General features: G+C 52.0%; 1 protein-coding gene across 3 annotated transcripts in view; it reads left to right on the top strand.

The window, feature by feature from the left end:
- The window catches only part of Pde11 (Phosphodiesterase 11), a 255,259-nt gene that overhangs the window by 73,654 nt on the left and 159,590 nt on the right, over window positions 1–22,015 (top strand). Inside the window, exon 2 of one of the 3 annotated variants that reach the window (XM_050195770.3) lies at window positions 15,341–15,400. The exons of the other annotated variants lie outside the window; for them this stretch is intronic. The gene's annotated coding sequence lies outside the window, so the exon portion shown is untranslated. The remainder of the gene's footprint in view (window positions 1–15,340; window positions 15,401–22,015) is intronic. 3 annotated transcript variants of the gene reach the window in all.

The raw sequence follows: 22,015 nt of genomic DNA, 5'->3' as shown, positions 1-22,015 counted from the left end.
TCTCCCTCCAATGTCTTCAAGTCTCGATTGCTCCTAAAGTATATTCTAGTCCAGCGAAGCGTGACTATTGTATTAAAGAAAAGAAAAATAAGAGAACACGCTTCGTAATCGTTTGACATCTGTATGCGGCGAGAAGCGCGCTTCACGTTCCTTCCACGAATCGTCCAGAGACCTCCGAATGCACACGGACATAGCATTCGTGGCGGTATGGAGATGTATTTTTTCACTTTTGAGAGCCTGTCTGTTTATGGTTTCCCTCTGTACTTTTCGAACACGTGTTTGCGCTTGTGCACCCACGGCGATGAACTGCGTAGCGCGCGTGCCTTTCCATGCTGCAGGTCTGGCGAGCAGGCTGCCAGGGCGCGACGAAACCGAGCCCGTGGAAAGTGTTCGCGAATGCTCTCGTCCGATGATAGCTCACGGCCCGTGGACGTTTTCTACTGGTCGAACGCGAACACTCGAAACAACTTGCGAAATGCTCTGGCGGTGTCCTCTCGAAATGTTCTGGGACACTGGCGGTGTCCTCTCTCTCTCTCCTCGCTAGCCACCTTGCGATTCGACGTGAACGTTCGTCGTCGATGCACGCATACCGCCAATCTCGCGTCGCTCGCGCGTACTTGCGCAGGCGTCACGGGCACCGTCTGCTCGTCCATTTAGCAGGCGTGGGCATGGCGAACCCGGTCATGTGTTACACTGGGGCGCGCGGAAGCGCGATGTCTCTCCCGGGTCGGTGGCTCCTCTCCTCTGGTCGGTGCACACATCCTCGGTCGCGTGTCGAACGAACCCCGAGTGACGGCTGCTTGTTGACTCGTCCGCGCTGTTTGTTCTTCCCTCCGCTGCGGTGGTGGTGCGCTCTGCTGAGCCGCTTTTCCTCACCTTGGCGGCGCGATCACGCGAGGGCCCGCGGACGCTTCCCCGCGCCTGCGGGCGGCGCGTGTATCCCGTGACCGAGCGGTGGAAGTGCGCAGCCGGCGGCGCGCCTCTCTTCGTGGCGACCTTTCGCAACTCAGTGCCACAGCAGCGCTGCCCGGTACGCGGAGAGAGCGAGACACGGGGGAGACGCATCGTCTGACCCTGGAAAGAGAAAACAAAGCCTCGAGTTCCGGCTTTCTCGCCGCGTTCCACCTCGCCTGGCTGTGAGGAGTGGTGAGAGGGCTGGCTGGGCGCGAGCCGGGAACAAGGGTGGCGCGGCCCCGTAAAACCTTTCCGCTTGTGTTCTCCGATCCGAGCGCGTAAGTCAGCCCGTTTTCTTACCGAGTGAGCCAAAAACTCGGAAAATGCGTTCACGGAGGCAGGAAGACGTTTCCAGATGTTTTGGCTCGTTGACTCAAGGTTTTTCGCCTCCCCTCGGCTCATCAGTCACGCCCGAACCATTGAGCTGTTGGGAATGTTTACAAGCGCTACCGCAACACACACACAAAAAAAAAGAGAGAGAGAAAAGGCCCGAACGTTTCGGTTTCGTTTCTTTCTTTTTTTCTTTTTCTGCTTGCTGTTAGCTTCTCGCCGATGGCTTAGTAGCTGCAGCATGGGCAAACTGAAAGGCGAAAAATACGAAGCTTCTGAGGTTTTTTTTTTTTTTTTCCGCAACGAAACTTGGAAATAACTGCATTCTCAATGCAGCGAACGACGCGTTTGACGTCGCCGGTCGGTGATCGTCGGGTTTAACGCACCTTTAATGGTAGCCGAACGTTCTTGAGGCAGCGCTGCATAAACTAAAATTCCTCGTTTATTCTGAAATATCGCATAGCTGCCCGCATGGGCCTGTGACTTGATCACATAGAAAGAAAATAATAATAAACACTGCCAACAATTTCGGTTGCAGCCATCGTTGCTTAAGGTAAAAGCAGCATAACTTCATGGGTGTCGGTGGTGGTAGTGAAGATAATCAGCCTACGTTAACCAACCACTGTTCGCAAACGTACGTGCGCTTCAAACGACTTTGGCAATTGCACTGTACATTGCATTACACGTGACTGGCGGCGCAGTATGCACTTGAGAAATGCGCGACTGACCGGTTGCATTGTTTTTCCTGTCAAAGCTACGGTGGCTTACCTTCGCATCTGCCGCGAAGTTAGCCGATGTCAAGCGAGGGCATCGAATTTCGGCAACAAATATAAGCGTGCGGCTTATTTTTTTCCTTTTTTTTTTACTTCACTTCAAGGGGCTTAGCTAAGGTAAAAGCAAAATTATTAGCCTTTCATATAGTTTTCTTTTTATTGCGCGATTAGATGGTTTAAATAAAACAAAAGCCACTCTGATTTTGCTGACTCGCTGTTTAGCGCGTGCTTTTGTGTGTGTGTGCTTCTGTGTGTGTGCAAAATAAATAACGTGGGATCAGTGCCGTTTAGCGGCACTGATTTCAAAAATAGCACACGGGAAAGGCTGGGGGGGAAACGCAAGATCTTCGCACTTGGTCTGGTGCACTTTTCTTTATAGGAACAACCGAGCTTAGTGTAACAATGGAACCTAGAAGACCTTTTGTGAAGCCTGCAGCTGGTTATCTTGCATTCAGATACTGAATAAACATCTTATTTGTTATAAGGTAAACGATTTCAGGTGGAATTTTTCATCAGCAAAACGACCCGCCGCGGTGGCTTATCGGCTATGGTCATGGTGTTGCGCTGTTAAGCGCCAGGTCGGGGGATAAAATCCCGGCCGCGGCGGCCGCATTTCGACGGGGGCGGAATGCGAAAATGCCTGTGTCTCCCGTGCATTGGGGGCACGTTAAAGATCCCCTGGTGGTCAAAATTAATCCAGAGTCTCACGCTACGGCGTGCCTCATAATCAGATCTAGGTTCTGACGCGTAAAACCTCAGAATTGAACCAAATTCAAATTAACAAAACGTGTGGTGCTTTACATGTGACGAAGCACTGCTGCTGTAGAACTGTGAGGCTTCCTTGATTCGCCGCAAGAGCTGTGAGTAGTGCAGACTGCTGTTTAGTTTAGAAAGTCTTTGTTTTGCGTAGGTCGTGCGAATTAAAAGTTACAGTGAATAGGAATATAAAGGGTGTTACCCGACCACATTCCTTCGAGAAAAAGGGTACGTCAAGCCTTCTGAAGTCATCTAATAATAATAATAATAATAATAATAATAATAATAATAATAATAATAATAATAATAATAATAATAATAAAAAGAACAATCACAGAATTGGCCTCCACACTTAAAGGCGTCCTGAACCACCCCTTGGTCTTGGTGAAATGACGTAGCCCGCGGGTAGCGTACGCTGCTGTGGACGTCTCAGCCACGTTTTGCAGTCGTGCGCGGCGCGTGGAGCTCGCAAGCGCAGCGCGATTCCGCCTCTCACTCGTACGCCATCTTTTCAGCAGAAGCCTGCTACTCACTCTCCCATACGCGGATTCCATACGCGGATTGCCATACGCGGCCAATAGCTGACGTCAATCGAGAAGGGTATTTGGATCAGTGCGCTTCTTCCTACTGTTACGGTGTGTGTTTATTGACGAAGTTTAATGAACAGGCTGAAGTAAGCTCGAAAATCTGCTTTCGAATTTCGATAATAATTACGTGCTTATCCGGAAGAAGCCCGCTATCGTGTGCTCACGCTCGGCCGCGGCCGCACGCGTAGGAATCAAACTTTGGCCACCGCGATTGTCGGTGTCGTAACCGCCGGGTCTCGCTAATTTCGACTGGTTTTGAACGCTCAACTACCGCCGAACCACGCGAAACTTCAGGTCAGACCACACGCACGCTTGCCAGCGCGCGATCACTCCTGGTCGCTCCTGGTTGGAGGCCTTGGCAGACTTCGCTTCGTATTGAGCTACTGATAGCGCTTCAAAACACGCAAGTTGGACGGGGGCACTGTCTGTCGTTCAAGCTGCATGGTGCAGGACAAAGCCGGTCTGCACCACGTATATAGCACGGCCAGACTGGGGCGTACGAGCGCGAGCGTGCACTCGAGCTCTGTCGGGCGCAACGCGAACCCTGCGCATGCGCACTGCAGTTGCGTGTATAGCTGCGGTCTGTTACGTAGCGTAGATGCCGCGACCGCCGCGGGGTGCGCGAGACGAGTCCGCTGGCTGAGCGCACTGCGGCTCGCTGAGGACGACCGCGGTTGGCGCGGTGGTCCTCAGCATCCAACATCCAAAAGCAAATTTGAACTGAGCGCCACGGTGACGTTCAGTAAGCGGAGTACTGTGGGGACGCCCCGCTTTGCCGTAGCCTTCGCAGTGCGAGTTATCGAAGCAGCGGAAGCACTGCGAATAGCATCATACGCGGCATTCGATTGCCAATAACTCCGCTTATGCGAACGCATTGAAGTACTTATTTCGACAAAGTATTTCTGAAATAGTAGATTTTAACTTCAAATGCGTTTCTCGACTTGGATAAAAAGTGGTCCAGGGCCCTTTTAAACGTAGGCATTGCTGGGCAAAAAAAAGATCGCTATATTTTAACATATTAATTTAAAGTCTGTGTTTTAAAGATATGAGAGACGTCGTATTCTTTAGGGCTCTCGGAAGTACCCGGGGTCCAGGCACTCTCGCTCCGTAATAAGCGGTCGGAGGTTTCAGGGCGACTGTCCGTCACGTCCCTGCCATTTTGTTTCCACGAGCTCGCTCATTCTGTTCTGGCGCTGCTGTCACAATGGAAAGCGTCAGTGCAAAAGGTGCCTACATATACATGGACTATCGGGTGGGACTAGCATGCGTGTCACTGGAAAACATTATTTTCCTATATAGCGGCCTTCTTGTTTGCGCTCGCCTGCTCCTCAAAGTGCCTTTTATCTGGATTTGGACAGATGCATTTATTTGTCTTGGTGGCCAACTATACCGGCCGGCATCTCTCCTGCGCTCTCTATGTCCGTGATCCCTGAGAACTAATCTTGTGCGGGCACGCTGTGATGAAACATCAGGGGTTTCTTGGAAGTTTGCAATGTGCCGCACCATTTCGAAAGTGTCCGCTCGTGTGTGCACAGCTCTCTTGTATGAAAACTACTCCCTTGAGCCAATAACTAGAGTGGTCCGAGTTTAATAGAACCTTTCTGCTGGATCGAGTCGTTTCCGCGGTCACATACAGACGCCACCGCAATCCCGAGGCCGTTCTTTAAGCATGTATATCACGTATCGCGTCAGCAAGGAACCTCGGTTAAGCGAACTACATGAATGACGTCGGCGGTCTAGGCCAGTCCGCCAGGCGACGCGGCTGCGTGGTCAAAGGCGAGGCACAACCGGCTTATACATGCAATGCCGGTGTGTCGTGCATAGTAATAAGATCGACATGACTGCATCTGCTCCTCTTCATCCAACACGTTGATACAGGCTGAGAACGCTATGCGTGTGATCTGTCAGAGGCCTCGCCTCTCGCGTGCATTACTAAAAGGAAGTAGGACAGTGCGAGTTATAATCATTAATCGATACTTCAAATCTCCAAGCGTGGCATTTTACGCATTGTTCGTCTATCGTTTGATTTCGCGAACTATTATTTTCTTTCGGCATTCATTTTTTTTTTTTCATTTGGCGGCTACTGTACAGCGGTGCTACTTGCCCACCGGCTTTTACCACCAAAATAATAAAGCGACGCGGATTTGGTGTCTTATGAAAACTTGAAGTGTACAGTCAGGCTTGAATGCCCTACGTTAAGCTTGTTACGTTTCGCCTACGACGCGCGGTATAGCCGGCGCGGATACAACGGACGCCGGGGCTTCGTTCAAAGCGGCGGACATTTTGGCCCGTTCAGCGCCGCCGATACGCCTCCCCGCCAAGCGCGTCCAGGCATGTTTCAATGCCACGTGTCTTCAAGTGTGCGTGTGTGTGTGTGTGCATGTTGGTGCCCACGCTTGTCAAAGCGCGGCAGCCGGGGAGAGGAGCTCCCCAAGTGTGAAGCGAGGAGGTCTGACCGGCGCCGGCCCGGCGGATGCGTCACTACACTCGTCTCAACCTGTCTCTCAGCGTGTCCGTGCCCCGTCACGTGCGCCTCTGACGAGACGTTCCTTCTTGCCCTCAACTGCGAGAGTATAAAAGCAGCTGCCCCCGGACGCCAAGAGAGAGGCTCCGATTTCTTCCGTTGAGTAGCGTGCTCTCCCGTCTCTCCACTTCGGTCGACCTGACCGGCCGCTCTTTTGCGATGCTAGAATAAACAAGTTGTTCTGTTAGCAGTCGACTCATGCTTTGCCAGGACCTTCGGATGCTTCCAGTTGTGCCCCAGGCCGCCAGGCCAACGCTACCCTTGAGGCTTGCGACCCATTTGCAACAACTCGTGCCAGCGGTGCGATTGCAACAAGCTGTATGTTGGTTGAAAGCGCTTGACAAATTCTGTGCGCACACTTTTTCGACAGCATCTCCTCGCCGCCGCCGCAGCAGACCTGCATTGTCGAAAAGCTACATGGCGTGGAAGCGACAAAGTAGCGGAGATCCGCACACGTCGTCACGGGCATGCCGGTATACACGGCGCGCTCTTTTTTCTACTTCCCACACACCCCAGCGACACGGGAGATGCTTCGCCGGATTATTTCATGTTACCTTCGGCGCATCCATGCACACGACCGCTTTCGGAAGATCCGCACTTGCGCATCAGTGGGTAGCAAAATTAATCTTCCCGGAAGACCCCGGCGTTGATTCGGAAGGACACTTGGTCAGTTCTGCCCGCACATCTGCGTTGATTGAACATATATAGTTAAACACGAGGCGGCGTAACTTTGCGTTTGGGGTTGCCGGGGTTGCCGAACAAGTCTCGAAGCTGTGTCTTAAGTGAATCCCAACTGGTGAGCTCATCTTCGTGCGTGCGATACCAAACTCGAGGTGTGCCACCGAGGTAAAAGACTACGTTGGCGAGCATAATAGTTGGGTCCCACCGGTTATTGCGGCTGACGTGTTCATACAGGCTGATCCAGTCATCGACGTCTTCCCCATCTTGGCCCGAGAATACGCCAGGATCACGGGGAGCGGGGAGAGTGATGTAGGTCGTCGAAGTGGCAGCAGGTGTCGGAGCCGGCGGAGTCGGGTTGTCGTCGCCGGGAGCCATGAAGGAAGGCTCGACGTACCGTCCACTGCGAAGCTCCGTGACGAGGTACAGGGAACGTCCACCTCCACCAGATATGTTACGTAGGAAGACGCAGACGAAAAGCTATGTACAAATATATTTACAAGGAAAATACGCTGCGCTTGGCCAAGAGGCAACAGCCCGCGCTAGCTTCTAATCGTCGTCGTCGTCTTCACACTGCAAGCCTTTCGTGATCGCGCATATTGTGCCGTAGCAATATGAAAACGGTGCTCATGTGGAGCGCATACCGGGCCACTTTGGCACGAACAAGCATCGTGGTTCGCCGCACGGAACAAATGTCGCTTTCTCCGCGACGAATCGGGCGCTTTTCGAAGGCGGTGGCGCGACTGCCTGCCTCGTCGACGGGCGACGCGGGCGCACTGTTCGCGAGACTCGCACGGCGGCCGGGCGCGTGCGCGGCTTCAGCGGCCATTAGTCACCGCGCCCCCCCTTCCTCCGGGGCCTCATTAGCTTCGCATTTGTCTCGCGCGGGCTGGTAGACAAGGCGGTGCCCCCGGCAGCGCCATTTGTTTTCGCCGCGCGCGCGTGCTGCTGGTAATGCGCGCCGCACTGCAGGGGGCGTTCGACAAATCGCTGCGTTAGAGTCGTAGACTCCCCCCCCCCCCTCCTCCTCGCGTCTTCCCCTTCACCTCAACGTGTGTCAAGCCGAGCTTTCGATGCCCCCAAACTCGGCTTGTCGGCAATGTATAATCCACACACCCAAAACCCTCCGCCCGAAGGGGCGGACTTAATACTACACTTGGCCGCCGCTAGGCCTCGTGCGGCGGTTTTTAATAGAACGACTAATGACTGTGATGAGCCGTGTTCGGCACCACGCATCAAGCGCTTCCCCTCGCGAGGCCGATAATCTGTGCTCCCCTTCGTGGCGTCAGCAGATCGGCGCGCCGGCGGCCGGGGACGATGGAGCTGCCGTGGCGCGCGGGATGCGAGCCAAGTTCGTAGATGGCTGGTACGTACTACATACGCGGTCTAGCGAGGAGCACAATTTCCGCGGTGGCTGTGTAGTGTCGCTTTATGTGTTTTTAATTTCATTTGCGCGGCTGTGTGATTAAGTGTGTTGGCGCCTACAGGTGCCGCCGCTTCCGAGCCGTTGTCACCTTAAACAACGCACACATAAAAAAAAAAAGAAGAAGAAGAAGAAACAGGAAGGATGAAAAGAAAAGGCTGAATAATGATAGCTGCGGAAATATTACGACCCTGCAAGGACTAGCACAGCAGTATTAGCGCGCAGGTAATTACTGGCTAATGATTGAGCAGAATCTTGTAGCGCCGCCAACATTGTGCGCGTTAGCCGCTTTTTGAACGCACGCCTACTTTAATACGCGTGGCAGTGCCCTTTTTCTCTGTTTTCTACCTTTATTTCACGCGCGTAAGGGCTTGCTTGTGAACGCTCAGTAGCCTCGCAGTGCGACTTAAAGCTAAATAAAATACGAGAATGCCAAGAGTTGATTGCGTAGCTGTATGCAGTGCACATGAACCCACAAAACATCTACCACAGTTATGAGGGTGCGGGTTCTGTGACAGTTCACTTGGTAGTGAACTGCGGTGCATCTGGTGTTAGGAATGGCCGTACGGGGTGGCAACGTGCCAGCTATTTCAGCCCGCTGCACGTGTTCCAATCCAACCAGACGGGGCGCACTTCAGAGAACTGCGGATAACCGGCAGCCACGTGGCGCGGGGTCAGCTCAGGAATGTGGTACCCGGCCGCGCAACCCGGCACGGAGCAGAGTTCTACAAAGCCCCTCTGACGTCGGCTCCGGACCTTTACACCTGTGTGTGTGTGCAAAACGAGTATGTGAGTACGCCTCCTCCAAAAGGGCGGGTCATCTACGGTGACGTCGAACGGTGACGTCGAACGGTGACGTCGAACGATGTCTGGACGAACGTTTCCGTTCGCTTGGAATCAAGTGGGGGGGGACAAGTGGTTAAGCAGCGTTTGCCGGCTGCTGGTGCGTGCTCGTTGTCGTGCTTGTCGTAGTGAGCTGTGTGCTCGTAAGCTGTTTGCTGTATGCGTCGTCTTGCGGGGGCCATTTGGGAGCCACGCTAGACTGTCGATGTATGTCTTGTTGAAGATGTAAATAATGTAAATAAATCCTGTTCACCGAGTTCCTCTCTACGACCGTCAACTCCTTCAAATGGTGGCAGCGGCGAGAACGTCCGACGACTCCTACATCTGGTTGGCAGCGGTGGGATCGTCCGAAAAATCTAATACTGGCCGCCGGCATAAACCTTTTTGGTTAGGGCTACCTCGCGCCTATGAAATGCCCGTATTTCTGATGCTCCTAAAGAGAAGTCTCAATATATATGGCGCCGCGTAACTTTGTTTGTAGCACGATTGCTCGCGTCTTCGTCGTGGTATTTGCAACCATGTGGTTGCAAATATAATGCAATGATCCAGTGTATGAAAGAAAATAATTGAAGCCAGCGAGAAGAGTGCGTCACGCGGTGATTTTCAGTTTGGATATCACCGGGAGGCGTGTTATCGCTACTTGCTTTTTCTTTTCTTCCTTTCTTCTACTGCAGTGCACTCTCTTCTTTTTAGTACATCTACGTTGTAGTATTTGTGCCGTGCCGTCATTATCTTCTTCCGTCTTTACCTCAATTTCTCATTTTTCTTTCTATGTGCGTCTATGCCTCCCTTTCCGAAGAACAGGCCCGGGCGTTGTGCGTCTTTTGGCGACAGTTGCCAGCCTGCTCCTTAATTCTTTTAGATCGATATACATGCGCTTATGTCTCCAAATTCAATCAAAAATGTTCCTCGTATATGAACCGAAATATTTGTAGTAACGCCTTACTTAGTTGAGCCTTTCATTTTCCTCGATTATTTTGCTCCTTGTTTACAGTGTATATCGCGTCATGCGTCTCCGGGTCTTCATAAACATGCACCACGAAGCTGAAGACCGTTGTCGTCCACGCTCCTGGTAGGGGGCGGCGAGGTGGTTTCAATGCGGAACATTGCGTTCGATGGAACATGTTTTGTTCGAATGTGGAGATACCTACCCAGCTGTCGGTTTAGGCTCCCATGAGCTCCTTGAAGCTCTTGTGTTTAGGGATAGCAGGGGAAAAGTAAACATGTCCGCAATAGAGATTAGTAAGCGGCGATTGGAGGTTTGGTGGCAGATAAGTAGTGAGACCGCAAACAACGGAGGCGCACAATAACAAAATTGCAGTGGTGGGTCATAAAGTTTGATGCAGGGAATTATTTGCGGACGTGTGTGTGTGGTGTTTCGAAAAGATAGGTAGGACATTAGGCAAAATAAGAACAAGAGCTTGGTGGCGCAACTCACCGCCTCTCTTTCAAAGGGAACGCTCATAGCACCCATCCATCCATGCGGTCCCCTCACTCGACCAGTTCCCTACTCCTACGGCCCTGTGTTCTTGCGCGGTACATCAGTGCGAGGCGGCTGACAGCATTCGCTTGCAAGCGTCGTGGTCGACCACATGCAAGCGAGCCGTGTCGCTCCTGTAAGAGTCGTCGGACGATCTCGCCGCTGCCACCATTTGTTAGAGTTGTCGGACGATCTACGAGCTGTAGGCCGATCTCTCCGCTGCCATTCAGATGTAAGATTTGGCAGTCGTAGCTGTAGGAAGGAGCTTGACTCTTCGTCGGGACTTAGGAGAGCAGGATTTATTTACATGTTATTAACAGTTGAACATGAGATACATCGACAGTCTAGCGTGACTCCCAAATGGTGGCCGCAAGACGAGCATACAGCAAACGAGCTCACAGCTCACGAGTACATTTCGAGCACGACAACGAGCACACTCTAGCAGCCGACAATCGCTGCTTATAAGCATTCTGTTCGACGTCATAGTTCGACGTCATTGAAGATGACCCGCCCTTTTGGAGGAGGCGGGCTCTCGACTTGGAGGAGGATGAGGGCCCGCCTCATACACGTACACACACACACACACACACACACACACATAGGTGCAATGGTCCGGAGCCGACGTCAGAGGGGCTTCGTAGAACTCTGAGCTGGCCCGGGTGGCGCACCCAGGTAGCACATTGTCTGGTGTCTCGAAAAGTGCATGGGAAGGAGCCTTCGACGGCATTCCCGCGGCAACTCCCCCACTCATAGCAGAACAGGGCGGCGTTGTCGTGTTGCGCACAAAGCTTGCTTCGTCGAACTCGGAGCCGTTCCGAGTGGCGAACCCGGGTAGCACATTGTCTGGTGTCTCGAAAAGCGCATGGGGAGGTTCCGCCAACTACCTCCCTTTGAGGACTCCCCTGAGCTGACCCCTCGCCACGTGGCTGCCGGTTATCCGCAGTTCTCTGAAGTGCGCCACCGTCCCGGTTGGATCGGAACACGTGCAGCGGGCTGAAATAGCTGCAGGCCGATCCTAACACTCCAACACGGCGGGATTCTGCCGTCGCCCTTTGACTATCTGTTTGTGGCCTTAGTACGCGCAGGCGAAGCCTAGCGCCGTCGTGCATAGTGCCGTTGTCTGTCACGCGTTTATTTTTTAATTCTATGGACACTCCAAGCGCATTTCTGCCGTCGATGTCGCCCTGAGGTTCCGTATAAAGTCCAAGGGTGATAACACTGACGCCGCGCACCCTACGTTGTATGTGCGAGTGAAGCCGCCGATCGCGGGTCATCTCGCCCACGCCAAAGGGACGAAAGCTGAGAGGAAGCGCGCCGACTTCCGTCGCGCACGAGGCACCCCACGTTGCGAGGCACCGCGGGGATGGGAGGGAGGGGCGGGGGCGGCGTTCTACTCCCGCTGCAACTGCTCATGTGGCGGCTGCGCGCGGTCGCGCGGCCGTTTTTTGAGAAGCGATCTGCGTTGGGGGCAGAGTCTATCCTCGTCGGCGGCTCGTATCTTTGTGCGTGTTGTGGGTTCTCGACGCTGACTTTGCGTTGTAGCGATAGACAGCGCCAAGATCACTTCGCTCGCTGCTGCTGCCGCGTTTCCTTACGTCAGCGTTTTGACAGCGAGTGCCCGCGGTCATCGAGTGTGATGTGTTCATGTTTGCTGTGCACGCTGACACTATGCTTGTTAATTTAATTTAGTTAGCCGGCGAATGTTTACAAATTGATACGGCCGATAAATGTATTACCCTTGGTTTGTATGGCTGTTTGCTAACTTGCTATCGCAATCGATGCTTCGCCTTTCCAACTGCGACTTTTTTTGTTTCTTCGTTATTGTTGCCTCCGTCGTCGTCGTCGCTGCCCTTGTTACCATCGTTTCGCTGTGATGCCCGTGCGGTATAGACCGCATGCGTCCTGAGTCCTTGAGCACGTGAACCGATCGGCCGTTTGCTTCGGCAGCTCGTACGGCTAGTGCAATGGCGGCGGCCTCCGCCGTTGCGCTGGACGAGGTGTGCAAGGACGCAGCCGCGACCATGCGTGCACTATTTGTCGCGACCGCCACGAAAGCGGGGGTCCGTGTTGTTGTGTGGGGGTACAGACTTGCGTCCGCGAAATACGTGTCCGGGTGGCCCGGCCTTTGTAGCAGGGCTGTCGCCCTGGCTCGTCTTCCTCTTGCGTGGTATGTCGGGTGCATGTTGGGTGGAATGGGATCCACGTGTAGCCGTGTTCTCAGAGCGAGGGGTATTAGTGGAGTCTCGTCCCCTCAAAATTGCGGAGCCAGGGGGTAGTGCAGGCGTCTTAATAAACGACGTCCCTGGGGCGTGGCGTTAAGGCGCTCTCGCTCCGCGATGATCGTGGCAGCGACGAGCTCTTCATATGTGTTGGTCAGCCCTAGCTCCCGGAGGCGCTCCGTGCTGCTGTGCAGAGCTGTACGGCTGCTGTGCGCAGAGGCCGCGAGTGCCGTGACTGTTTTGTCAATAAGTGACCGTAGTGTACGCGCCTTTCACTGTTCGCGACTGCACAGTGCCTTAAAGAAATTCTGGCAACACCGACTAAATAAGTATCGTTGTTCGCAGTTGATGCGCACCTACAGTGGAAAACATTCGAGAACAACGCTTAGGAAATTTCACAAAGGTGATCAGCCAGCCGCGCGCATAGAAAGCGGCAATAGAAAGAACGCCAGTCAGCTATATCATGTGCGTGTCGAAAAGTGTCGCTAAACAGGGTGCGCTATTTGCGGTAGTTATGTCGCTATCGATATTGGACTAACTTAATGTTATCGCCGTGCCTGCTCCAAAGGTGACGCGTCACCGTCGCATCATTCGTCATTCGCCGCGACAGTGTTAACGCGTGCAGATCTCACAACTTGTGTAGCTACGCTTTTGCACGTGGCCTTTGTGACGGACATTGAGCCTTTGATTTTTTTATACCCCTGTCACACGTGCACCCGCAAACTCCTTTCAACTCCGTCGTCTTTATCTCGATGGAGATGCGCTGGGTGTCACACGGTCTCCCTTCCGCTAAGGAAGTGTAATGGAGTTCTTGGTGAAGGTATACGTTCGGCAGTCACCATTACAGCTCGACGGAGTGCTCTAGTTTCCAAATAGCTGCAGCTACATAGGAAACCGCGCAAACAATATCGTCATAACTATAGCTCATTTATAAATTTTAGCAATATTAATTTTTTTCTTGCGTAATACACCACGTAATGGAAGTTCGTAGTTTGTTTTTAAGGACACCCAGTGCCTGTACCCTGTACACCAATGCTTCACCATGCCACATGGGCGAAATGTCGTTCCGCCATTTCGTTTGTTTCTCCGTGCGCTAGCTGCGGGTGCTATGCCAGTTACTGCGGCCATGGCGAGCGCGACCTTCTTTTTGCCTTTTTCGGTTTCGTCACTCATCTGGAAGCAGTACTTCGACATAAGCCTAGTCCATCGCGAACACGCACACACGCACGATTTCACTGCACGCAACTCTATCTCGTAGTCAGTCGCGCATCGGTCGCACAACGTGCACCCACGCAGCAAAACTAGAGTGCAGTGTGGCCAGCATTGCTTTCAACATATAGCACACTTTCTCGCTTTATTTTATTAGATTACATACTGCGTAAAAAAAAAGACTACGTATAGATTGCTTTAAGGGCGACAACATATGTGGAACTTTGCACTAGGAGATAAGCGCAGCACCGCCGTTTGTGTCCCATGCGGCTCCCGTCGAAAGCTCGTACTGTGCCGTGTGACACGCCCGCAACTTCCTTGTCGTAAATAACCATTAGGGAGCTTCATGCTCAGCGGAGTTCGTGGGTGCCCGTGTGACACGGGTAGTCATATAACCACGGGCATTATTCGCCGGGCGTGCGATCCGGTAGCGATTTCGTATTACGGTTACTAGGTTAAATTTACTTACTGCTAGTAAAGATACGCATGCGCTCAAGCATTTTTGCTAATAGTTCTTAGGGCTGCACACCTCAGTCTAAGCATGACGTTAGGGACAATATAGTGCACTTGTATCCGATTGCCGAAATTCGCGCATTGAAGAGGCCGCATGCTGTCGTGCCGACGCGCAGACGCGTTTCTGTCTATCGACGAAGGAAGCCCTTGTGTAAACATTATATAGGATGGGCGAAAGCTGCACTAATCTAAGACGGAGCAGTATTGGACTGTTGACAGCATCTCGTGTGATCGGTTACTATAGTTCGCGTTAGAAGAAGTACATCGGGTCCAGGAGTTAAGCGAGGCTGAAAGGTTCAAAAAGCATTGCGGCTTCTGCAGTGTGATGGAATCTTGTTCACCGAGTTGATGCTTCTCAACCAACGTGCATTGCAGAACACCCGCCGTGGTTGCTCAGTGGCTATGGTGTTAGGCTGCTGAGCACGAGGTCGCGGGATCGAATCCCGGCCACGGCTGCCGCATTTCGATGGGGGCGAAATGCGAAAACACCCGTGTACTTAGATTTTGGTGCACGTTAAAGAACCCCAGGTGGTCAAAATTTCCGGAGTCCTCCATTACGGCGTGCCTGATAATCAGAAAGTGGTTTTAGCACGTAAAACCCCATAATTTTTTAATTTTGCATTGCAGAACACGCACTTCTTACCGAACAAACATTTTAACCCTACAGCTTCCTGACCGGCAACCTGCTTCCGAAAACGAAACAAACCCTTCTCGGGGAAAGCTTCCGTACCAACAATTGTTCATTACCGAACAAACTGTTTAATCCTACGGCTTGCTGACCGGCAACGTGCTTCCTAAAATGAAAGAAGCCCTTCTCAGGAAAAGATTTCGCGCCAGCAAGTCTGCCTTACTGAACAAACGTTTTAACTCTATAGCTTCGTGACCGCCAACCTGCTTCTTAAAACGAAATAAACCCATCTCAACGCCATTAATAAACTCAGACATTGTGATAATAATGCGGGCTCTGAAATCTTTCTGTTTGCAAGATAACTGGAAACCGTGCTCTCACTACACCTCTCGTTTCTTCTCTCTGTCTCTTTTTTTCTCGCAGGCCTGGTGCAGACGTGGTTCACGAAACCGCTGCATCAGCAAGAGAAGAAGGGCGACGCAGGTGCGGTTGCGCCTTGGTTAACATGCGCGTAGCGCAGGACTCCGTGGCACCATGCACAAACCATGCACCTGCAGTGACTTCACTGCGAACGTCCCAAGTGTCGTTGCGTGTAGTGCAGGGCCGATTTACGCTCGAGCCGCCCATCGCCGCAAGCCGCACCGCACGCGTGCGGTCGCGCGGAAGATTGCACGTATCAAACACTTGTGCGCAAATTTCGGTTTACAATGTGTAAGGTATACACTGTGCACACATTGTAAACCGAAATTTGTGCACAAGTGTTTGATACGTGCAATCTTTTGCGCGACAGCACGAGCGCGGTGTGGCTTGCGGCGATGGGCGGCTCGAGCGTAAATCGGCCCTTACGTTGCATCGCCCTTCCCCCAATCGCCCCCGCATGAACCATGTCTGCAGCTCACCGGCACTCTTTTCGTATTCTCTGCCCCGTCGTTACACACATATTCCCTACCCCGTTGCATTGTGCACCTTCTGTGTTTGGCTTGCCATCATTCCAGGAGCCCCGCGAAATGCCTGTTAAATGGCAGCTCGAAAATCGCCCCAAACCGTCCATATTTCTGTTTCCAGCTGCTGTCGGTTGACCTCTACCGCTCCGGCGAAGGAGAGACGGAGACAACTTTTTCGCTAACGCGCAACCTTTGTGGGCTGTAGCTTGGTTTGCATGAACTCGACCCGAGCTTGTCGAGTCAAGAGTCGAGCTGATCCAGCCCGACGCGTTTGTTTACGAATTTGTATAGGTTTGAGTGAGTCAACCCATCTCTTGCAGGCGGAATGGCCCGAACCCGTCTCGACGCTCGCTTGGCTTGACCCACTGCCGTTTACAGGAATCCCGCGACTGGATTTCCTCCCGACAAGACCCGACCCGGCTTTATAGGGTTGACGTATAAGCGTGGCACCCATGGGCTATACAGGGTGTCCTACGTAATTTGAGCCACACATTAAAGATATGCAAATGCCATGTAGCTGGACAGAACCAAGGTATAATGTTCTATGCCGTCGGTTGGAGATACTCACATTATTTCTTTTTCATTCCGCCTAATTAGATCATTAGTCTGAATTATTTAATCAACTTATCAAATATTATGATTAGATGAAAAGTACCCGCCGTGGTTGCTCAGTGGCTATGGTGTACGGTGTTGGGCTGCTGAGCACGAGGTCGCGGGATCGAATCCCGGCCACGGCGGCCGCATTTCGATGGGGGCGAAATGCGAAACCACCCGTGTGCTTAGATTTAGGTGCACGTTAAAGAACCCCGGGTGGTCGAAATTTCCGGAGTCCTCCACTACGGCGTGCCTCATAATCAGAAAGTGGTTTTGGCACGTAAAACCCCATAATTTCATTTCAGATGAAAATTGTCACTGAGATAATTGCACAGCAACATGAAAAACTCCCCGATGCAGCTTTCTGTTGCTCAATACGTGCCACATAAACGTTTTTTTTTTTTTTTTTTTCGAGCGTGAAAGAAGCCCGTAAGTACACGCAAAGTTCCTCGAGCGGCCAATCGCGCGGCAATTTTGCGTGTATTTGCGGGCTTCTTTCAGACTCGGAAAAACACTTTTATATAGCACGTATCGAACAACAGCAAGCTGTATCGCGATTTTTTCATGTTACTCTACAATTTCCTAATTGACACTTTTCATCTAATCTCAATCTTCGATAAGTTGATTAATTAATTAAGACTAATTATCTAATTAGGCGGGGTGAACTCTATCTCCAAGCGACGGCATACAACATTATACCTTGGTTCTGTCCAGCTACGTGGCATTTGCATATCTTTAATGTGTGGCTCAATTTACGTGGGATACCCTGTAAAGTGTGACATGTTGGTGCACTTACACGTGGTTGAAAGATCGCAGAATTTTGATCTAGCCTTTGAAGTGGCTGTAAGACAGTACAAGTCTTGCTGTAAGGAGGGCTTTAAGAGACGGTCATGCCGTTGAGTCGATAGACTGTCGTTTCGGAATCATTTGAAAATGGCAATGTGTCACAGTACTCGCTCCACGGCCAATAGTTTCGTTTCTGACCCAGCCCTCGTTTGGTTTGGGCTCCTTCGTCCTTCTTCTTGCTTATAACTATTAATGTCGTTGTTATTCTACGCGTAAACTGCCTGGGCAGGGCAGCGAACCAGTTCACCTTAATTGCTTCGTATAGGAAAATACGTTGCTTCTACCGTTGCAACCATAGAAGGCAGCGATGTTTTCTGTGTTTGGGTCAGGCATCAATGGGCCAGTTGAAATGTTTCATCCATATTATACTCCACACAGTCGCTCAACGGCGTAGATGTTTCTTATACGAATCATGTTGTTACCGCGCCTCAGAAACGGTTCTTGGACTTCTGTTTCGATAAAGGTAACCTGTGCTACCTACCACAAAATTTTCAACCTCTTCGCAATAGTGTGTTACAGTTAGAATTGGTTCTTGCGTGCTTGCGATACCGTAATCCTCTGGCATCGCAGGCTCCGCCTGTACAGTATATGCGAGGAGCCCTCCTCCGCGTTCGTCACTGTCGATGCAAACGAGCGCAGGAGGCGTGAAACCAAGGGCGTGCAAACAAGCAAATGCGTATGCGGATTTTCTTTCCTTCCTCGTCTCATAATTTTTTTCTCTCTTTTTCCGCGCAACAGCTTGTCTTGCGGATTTGTTTGGCCGAGAAGTGTAGAGGTTGCGCAACTGCCTTTTCCACAGCGACTGGAACGACGTCGTCTGCTTTCTTTGTGGACGCAAATAAAAAAAGACGGGGGATGGGGGAGGCGAAGGAATGAAAAGAAGCCTACTTGTGTACAGCGAGCGTCGATCAGGGATCCCTCTTTGTTCCGGGACAGATCAAGAATCCGGCTCTATAGCAACGACGCATTAAGGGTCGGCTTCGAAGCACAGGCGCGCCAGCCCAGAGGCGGCGTCCGGATTGCTTGTTGTGTCTGGCGCGAAGTAGACCCCCGCCTCGGCGACTGCCGCGGGCGAAACGCGCCCCATACATCAATATGACCCTGGCCAAAAACGACGCAAGAGGACCGCGTGCGTCGCACCCGGCTATAGACGCCCGTCAGTCACTCTCCATTGGGCGTCTTCCACCAGCTAAACCGCCGCCGTCCCGGTGTCGACGCGCACACCCACAGGCACGGTCCGGAGAGAGTCGCCAGGAACTGCTGCCAAGCAGCGTGTCTCAGCAGGTGCCACCCGCCTGGAAGAGAGAACAAAAAAAATCACGGGCAGGCTTTCGAAAGCACGCGCTTCGTCGTGTAGATTGCCCTGCAGTGTGCAGAGATCGGCTCGCGCGCCGCTTTCTTGAGTCGCCGCCACATCTAGGAACGTGCGACGTAAATAGTTCGCGGTGGCGGTGGATTATGAGGATAGGAAACAGCATCGTTGTACGTAAACGAGTCTTTTTGGATAGTGTCATGCCTCGGCCGCTAATAATATTGAATGAATATTAATATTGAATAATATTGTAACGAGCCGCTTTTATAACAGAGCGAACATGAAGGCGATCTGTTAGCGCCGAAGACGTCGGTCGGCAGGACGACGTGTGTTGGGCGTTTTTTTTTTCGGCCATCTATATAGGTTATCTAGGTTTCGGCCATCAGTGCCGTTACCGTACACTGTCCGCATTTGATAGCTGCTTTACCCGTAGTAAACTTTCAAGCGCTCGCTCTGGCAGAATTCCTACTTTTCACACACACACACCCACGCACGCACACACACACGCGCGCAAGCTCTTGCTGCTGCTCTTCGCCTCTGTAAAGAGAGGGCTTGGCTTATTCGGCCCGTGTCTTTCTCGCAGCCGATTCTGTTCGCGAGACAACCTGACTTTGGAGCGTGGTGTGTAGGCTTGACAGTTGTGTTTTGGGTCTGTGAGTGCGAGCTGTCAGTCAGCAGCAGACACACTCAATTAATCATGGCGTGGGTCTTCGTCGTCGTCTTCAACGTGCCACGGAAACGCACAGGAGCGCGTCTGCTTCACTAAAACTGTTACAGAAGTTTCGTTGGCTCTGTTCTGACGCGCGTCAGCAGCACACACTACCAGCGGCTCGTAGCAATGCAAGTTCAAAGCTCCCGCCTATCTGCTTCGGCGAGCTGATTGGAGGCGCAACGGGAGATGGCACACCAACATGGCGGCATTTCCGCTTCAAAAACGTGATGTCAAGGCCTCTCCTATTTTGTTTCTTTCCTTCACGATCGCGGCGAACGCTATGCACGAAGGCGAGCTTTCTGGTAGAAACGCGGCCTCTTGCGTGGGCCGCGATGCGATAAAACCCCTCAATTTTTCAAAAGTAGCGCCATTCTTAGATCTTTCCGCCACCCCGCTCACCCTGGCGCCTCCTCCTCCACGCCTCCTGTCGCCCCATCCTCCTCCGCTCCCCCATTGGCCAAACTGTGTCACGTGGAAGCAGGCACCACGCTTTTGTATATTTTTTCTTTCCAGCGCGCGCCGACCTCCATTGTTGGGCCTGCGCGACGAAAGTACGGCAGGCGGACTGACGGAGTGCGTTAGCGTAATAGAGAATGTGTTAAGGCCGAGAACTTAATTGCGATGCCGTGCTGCTACGCCTTCGGTTGCCGCAACAGACACAGCGAGGGCAAAAAGCCTTTTACTTTGCCATCCGGCGGGCGCAACGCAAAAAGAAGTGTGGATTCACAGGATCGGGCAGGCTGACTTCGAGGAAGTGGCAAAGAACGCACGGCTCTGTGAAGGGCCACGGCTGCTCACAACCTCTTCTTTTGAGCCTAGTTCACACCTTCCGCTTCGAAAAAGTGTGTGTTCATGCTGTGCGTGGTTTTTAGCGCGTCGGTTGACTTTGTTTTTCCGGATGTGCTCTCCTTGTTTCATGTATTTTCGTCTTGCGGTGAAATGCACGCATCTGCAGCTGGCCTGTGACATAAAAGCGACTTTATTCAGGGTGTGTTTTCAGCTCTACCATAAGTTAGCACATTCTCGACGCTTTTGCAAGGCTCACTATGACTTACGATGCAGTCTTTTAGCTTCGAATGTACGCCTGCATGTATTGATTTGATTTGTTGTGATTAACGTTTTTAACGCTCCGAAGCGACTAAAGCTAGGATGGAGGTCGTAGTGGATGGCTCCGGATAACTTTATCTAGCTCGCCTGGGGATGTTTACCGTGCACTTTGATCGTAGACTCGTACGTGGGCCGGTAAATTCCTCGTTGGCGTGTCATAATACTCGCGCGGGCGCGCTAGCGCTGCTTTAGAAGTTGGCGCCTCGGCGCGATTGTATTTCTTAAATAAATTTTATTTGCTAGTTGTAACAACTTGTCATTATTTCGTACTATTGACGGCGGCCTCCAGGGCACCAAAGCGCCAACGGGAACACCAAAGCTAGAACCAGGGCTGGATGGGGCTTGCCGAAGCCTGTGCATGCCAAGGGGGTATAAGATCGCGGACAGCCAATTTTGTATGCGAACGCTCCCTGCGCCGCCTGCTTTATTGTAATGTCACGTGCTCTTCAGAGGCCTCTGTTAGCCATTACATCTGCCCTCCTGGCGCAGTACTTGTACAAAAAAATATATCTTCACGATTACCAAAGCACCCTGCAATGAAAAAAACGGCCGCATTGGCATTGCTGACCGCACACAGCCGGAATCTCTCACGCGCCGGCCGAACAAAAGTATCCTGCAGGTATGCAAATGAACCTACGAAACCATGTACACATACTTTCACGCTGTCAACACCTGAAACTTTGGTAATTACGCGCGTGTTTGAGTACACCGCGTGCTTGCGTCGTGTTTCAGCAACATGAACTCTCAACGTCGCGCGCTTTACGCCTTAAATACGCCTTGAATGGTCCTTTTCTCTATTCGTTCCGCAATTCCAGCACGAAATTCTAAAGGCCAGTTACCGACTGACGAAGAAAGATCTCGATTGAAAAAACTGCTCTGCAGGGCTCGAACAAACTTTTCTGCGGATTTCCTCCCGTAGCGTGTTAGCCGTCGTCTGCTACGGCAGGCCCAGCACCGGCGGCGCCACCGTCGAGGCCGCGCCGAGCGGAGGAGGAGGGAAGTGAATGGCGGTACTTTGGGAGATTAAGGGGCTTTACGATGCGACGGAGGCGAGCGCCATCTGGAAGTGTTTTAAGGAAACGGGCGCGCCGCTCCGTGGCCTCCGAGATATTTGCGCGCCTGCGCGCGCAAATGGCGGACGCCGTGGGCGGTCTATGTATGGTAGAAATACTGGAAAAGGGGCTTGTTTGAGTTTTCGCGTGACATAATTATGTTTTCTCGTGTATTCAAATTACAATCCGACGCTATCATGTTTGTAGGTTGTGTGTAAGTATTTAAGCTTGAGGAATTCAATTCAGTAACTTCCCTGCGCCACATGCAGGGCCTGGGTATGGGTGGTTCTAAAATATTTTTGCGGAAACGATGTCTGGCGCTGGACGCTGGATTTTCTGCTACACGGGGCCCCTAACACTATCGCGTTAATACGTGCTACGTAAAAGTGTTTTTCCGAAACACACGTGAAAGAAGCCCGTGAATGCATGCAAAGTGCCTCGAGCGGGCAGTCGCGTGGTAGTGTTGCGTCTATGCGTGCGGGCTTCTTTCACGCTTGGAAAAAACTCTTTCGTGTAATTGAGCAACGGAAA

The sequence above is a fragment of the Dermacentor andersoni genome, chromosome 1 (genome assembly GCF_023375885.2).
Source record: "Dermacentor andersoni chromosome 1, qqDerAnde1_hic_scaffold, whole genome shotgun sequence".
In the NCBI taxonomy this organism is placed as follows: Eukaryota; Metazoa; Arthropoda; class Arachnida; order Ixodida; family Ixodidae; genus Dermacentor; species Dermacentor andersoni.
The sequence above is the reverse complement of the archived record's forward strand: the minus strand, read 5'-3'. Positions and strand labels throughout refer to the sequence as shown.